A 5377-nucleotide genomic window follows, 5' to 3' on the forward strand; every position below is an offset into this window, starting at 1 on the left:
TTTAGTATAAATGATAAACACAGGAAAAATCAAATAGAGATAAGTCATCATCTCCCCTGTCTTATCCTACTCCCGTAGGGTCGGCGCACCGGGTTTTTGCCCTCCAAACAACTCTATCATATGTCATCTCAGTCATCACTCCCTTCTTGATCATGTTACGCTTGACGCATTCCATCCATTATTTTCTAGGGCTTCCTCTACCGGTGTACCTCTCCACCTTTATAACTAATGCTTCTTGTTACATGCGATTCATCCCTCCTGATAATATGCCCATGCTAACCTTTTACTCCTTACCTTCTCTACTACGGGGGCTACTCTCAAACTTCCTCTAATATACTCAATTCCTATCTTATCCATTCATGTTACCCCACACATCTATCTTAACATTCGCATTTCCGCCACATGTATTCTCCTTTCATTAGTTAAGTAAACAGAAGAAAAAAATGTTTTTTTTTTTTAAGAAATTGCATACCTGTTTATTTTATTACATGCATCTGTAACAAAATTCATATATATATAGAACTTTTGTTTCATAATATATCTAAATTATCAAGTTTATTTCACGTCATATGTCTAATCATGCACAAAGTATTGCCTAGAGGGTTCCAAAATACACCAAAAAGGCTGTCAAGGTACATTCAAAAGACGTCTACAGTTACCGCGCAGCCTTGCGGCGTCTTGCCTTGTAGACATTAAACGTCAGCTTTGAACCAATGAAGCGTTCAAAGAGCTTGCTTTAGACGTTTTGTGTGACTTTCATGATATACAAAGGGGTCATGCTTGGACATGTTACTTTGTAATGTCTAAATACGGGCATTAAACTATATCACAATTGTTTAGTCTCGTTTTGTTTCCTATGAGATTATATGGATGTGCACACTCGATTTTTAGTTGTGCAACTAAACAGTTGACTATGAAACAATCGACAATCGCACAACAGTTGGGCGACAGATTAGTCAAAGTGTGCGCCCGCTCTTAAACATACCTCTTTGTTTAGATTTAATATAAATGTATCAAAACACTTATTGTATCTTGATAAATATATCGCCTTTAAAACAGACTTAAATTTTGTTAAAAAAATATGAATTTAGAATTTTAGCATCATAATGAGAAGTTAAGACGTTTATAAATATTGACAGATTTTTTGTTCGTAGCATTTACGATCATTTTTAGCTTTAAAATTAATTTATTAATTAGCAAAATTACAAAATGACGGTAGAACCGATCCGATATGTCAATACCGCGTACGATTGAGGACGTGCAGGGAGCAGGGACATGCAATTAAAACGTTCGTTGAAGCAGGAGCTCATAGCTGTCGGCTGTCGCTGTCGTCTGTCAAACGACATGGAAACTACGCGACATAAGTGGAATTAAGCTCTCGTAGGGTCACCATAAAATGTACTCCTTCATTGTGGATACAGCTCAGAAATCGTGGCGTCAATGCTTTCGTTCAAACATAATGGGCTATAAGAATAAAATCTTTTGACGTCTGCCTTTTGGTTATCTTACAATCAGATGGTATCGTGCTCAAGTTCTAATTCATGCGATAAAAAAGTTCGGATTTTTAACATTTTATAGAAATGTATTATATTAGTTTTATGTACAAAATAAGAAAAGTAATTAGAAGATACTAGAATAAATAAATCCGTTGCCTCTCAGGCTTGTAAAGGACTTTACGAGTAGAATAGTATTACTATAGAAGAATATCCTTCATATCATGTTGTAATGGTCACCCTAACACGTCGCGGACACACGACAAAAGTGGACGACACTCATACCTCGTAAACTCGCCTCACTTCCGAACACTCGACTTGTCACTGCTTCCCAGTATCTGTGATTTAAAAATCTGATTTTTGACAAAAAAATAATTTAATAACCAATATGTATTTAGTAATTAAATAAATTAGTATTGTTGGACACGTAAATTTTTTTCAACTTAAACTATATCCTTATCACGGTTATTTAATTATTTTATTTAAAAATATAACCAATTATTTTGAACAGAGCTATTAAACAAAAGATGTTTGATATTCTTTGATAAAATCTAAGTAGTTATAATTGATATTTGAAAAAAAAAACACTTTAAACATAACCCTAAAATCTTACTAATATAAATGCAAACATTTAGATGGATGTTTGTTAGAGTTTGCAGTCTAAACGGTCGAACAGATCTCGATTAAATTTGTCATAGATGTAGAGGATAGTCTGGAAGAACACATAGGCTACTCACTTTTTTTTTAATTCCACGCGAATGGAGTCGCGGGCGAAAGCAAATTAGGTAATTCTTAAAGCCTCATATAATTTATTTTAATTCAAGAAGCCAGCCAGATGAAGCTCTGAAGGCCACGGTCACACGCAACTCTTGTTTGTTCAGATGTAAACGTTTAAAACTGGTAAAAAGTGACTGTAAGAGATACCAAGAAATCTTTTGTTACTTATTTTCATATTACTCGGTAAGAGATTGCGCATACTTGAAAGTAAACGATCGCACAACTAAATTATTTAAACTTTCGTGAGACATTTTATAATTATTTATTTAACGGCTTACTCACATCATACTTTTTGCCGGTGACGACACCGACCAGTTTCAGATCCTGCGGGGGTCCTTCAGTGCGAGGCGCAACGCGACCGCGATACAATATCTTTAACCTTCGCCCTGAAGAAGGACCCCCGCAGGGTCTAAAACTGGTCGGTGTCGTCACCGGAAAAAAGTATGACGTAAGGCGTTAAAAAATTAATGATGGCACAACTGTTTATATTCGCTTTGATTCCATTGAGCTTACATGGAGTTACTACTCGACTGACAGTTGAATTGGCTGCAAACAATCGACAATCGCACTACAGTTGCGCGAGAGTTTAGTCAAAGGTGTGTATCCGCCCTAAAAGACACCGCGAAATATTTTGTTATTTTGTTTATGGTTAATTTATTTTCATATTACTCAGTAAAGATGTACGAAACGTAAACATCGGTAAAATGTGTTTATTACAGAAAGTACAGTCGCCTTCGTTCGCGGTGTCCCAGTTACAGATTTTGGCAACGAACTTTTTTTTATCAAAAATAATTTTGTACTGTTTTTATTTTGAGAACGTAACAAAAAGTAGAACCTCGATAACATATAAACCTCTACAACTTCAAAAAATAATATGTTCTCTTCCCATCAGAGCCCAAAACCTTTGCAACATAGACCCTTGATAAATTTAAAACTATATAACTTAAAATATTTTGTGTTTCCCTTTTACTTTAACTTATCGAGGTACTACTGTAGCTCTGGCATATCTGTACTGTGGCTATTACTTTTGTATGTTATGGAATAAGCCTTTATCACAACGTATATCGTAGTTTGAAGGTAGAAAGGTAGTGAAAATATTTTTTAAATAAACGCAATTTATTTGGATTTCTATGTTAACTTAAGAAAACAACAACGAATTTTAATTAGCTTTTATTAATGAATTCGACGCGAAACATCGGAATGAATAATTTAATAAAAATAACTTGGTTAGATATATTAAAGAAATATACACGCAGACGCAATTTACATCTATTAAAATTTACAATTAATAATTAATATTGCACAAAAACGGAACTAATCCTTATATTTAAAGTCTGTAATTAAATATTATATACGTAATTGTTTTTGTTGATTATTTACATATGTGAATATTTCTACATTGTAAAGGTGCATTTTTACACAGCTTTGTTATTCGTGCGATGAAATCTATCAGTGAAATTGTCTTAAAAGTATACATACTTAATTCTTAAGTTATATTAATAAAGGAATTATGTATTACAAATGCACAAATATATATATTATTTAGTTATAGTATTTATATAGTTTCCTGATGAATTAAAGCAAGAAAATTACTAAGTATTTGTATTTTATAGATTTAATAAACTTGAAGTAAATTGTATATTTATCCACTTCCACTGTTATTAGACAATCATTAATTCACCCATAACACTATGGTTATGATATTTTCCTTAACCGTGGCTTTGTTAATAACAGCTATATTTACATACATTTTAAAAATATGACAGAGTCTATGGCACGAACGTAACATTTATTTGCTAAAATATCTATTTACATACAAATGTACTACAAATACGTTAAATGCTTGATTCTAAAATGCACAAAATTGACTTATAATTAATATTTATCTATTGAAATAAATTAACAAAATTTTATTTCCCGCCATTTTGAATTTTGACATTAGATAAGGGACACTAATTTTGACAGATAACCTTTATTAAACACTAGTTTTAACTTTTTACATTTTTAATTTTAATTCCAATAAATCTGTAATAGTCAGAATTCATCTTCTAACTTTCCGCGGGTACCTGGCGGTATTCGCCAGTATCTCCTTGTTGCGTCATTTCTTCCCACCAATGCCTCCTATAAGTCCCTGAGCGGAGGAGAGGTTGGCCAGCGTCATCCTGTCAGAGTTGGCAGCCAGGTTTCTATCCTGGTTGGTTAGTAACCGCTCAGCCGAGTTCAGTGTGGTCAGTGACAGTCTGGTTTCTGAACCGGTTGTGACCGGGTTCTGTGTTGCGGATATCGGTGTGGTCGCTCGGGGTAATGTTTTGGCGAGTGTGATGGTGGTAGGCGGTGAGGTGCGGTGGAGGGCAGTCGGCTTTTGGTCACGGCCGCTGCAGACCTATGGAATTATAGAATTTATATGTTGTGTTCTTTAATTGTCATCAGCAGCTCACTATAGGTTTCCCAATGAGGGATTCGCTCACCCTAAGTTAGTGACTAGGCCTTAGTCAACCTGCACTGCGGGTTCACTTCACACATATCATTGAATTGCTTCGCTGATATAAGCAGGTATCATGTTTCTTTCATCGAAAGAACGTGGGGTGTAAATGTACATATTTAATTCTAAAAATCGAAAATGACTGGTGCAGCGAGATTCTAACCCAGGACTTGTGGAGTATAAATCAAGTGCTAGAAGTCCTAATCCACTGACGCTCTACTTTCATACTTTAATAAACAAACTCTAGAGTACAATCAAGGTGTCTGTTAGTGAGGTAGTTTGTGTTACCTGATGGTGGTTCTCCCAGTCCTTGTGCTGGCAGAAGGCGCCGCAGTAGCGCGCCGCGCCGCAGCCCGAGCACGTCTCCTGCGCCTTGCGCCCGCAGTTCCAGCAGCACTACATTGCATTACTAATTACTAAAAAGCTCTGTGTATTGAGTATAGACAACTTAGAATATTGCTTCTTTCGTCACCTCCTTTACAAGTTTTCCTCGATTGAACAGTGGGCAACTGAGGGAGTGCATTTGTTAGACACTGAGTGTGTGGAGTTCTGTAATGTTTAGTTCGCATTTTTAAAACCGAATCTCCTCGTGTCTAGTTTAGACTGTCGTGGATTTTTTACTATA

The sequence above is a fragment of the Papilio polytes genome, unplaced genomic scaffold (assembly GCF_000836215.1).
Source record: "Papilio polytes unplaced genomic scaffold, Ppol_1.0 DF823901.1, whole genome shotgun sequence".
Taxonomy (NCBI): Eukaryota; Metazoa; Arthropoda; class Insecta; order Lepidoptera; family Papilionidae; genus Papilio; species Papilio polytes.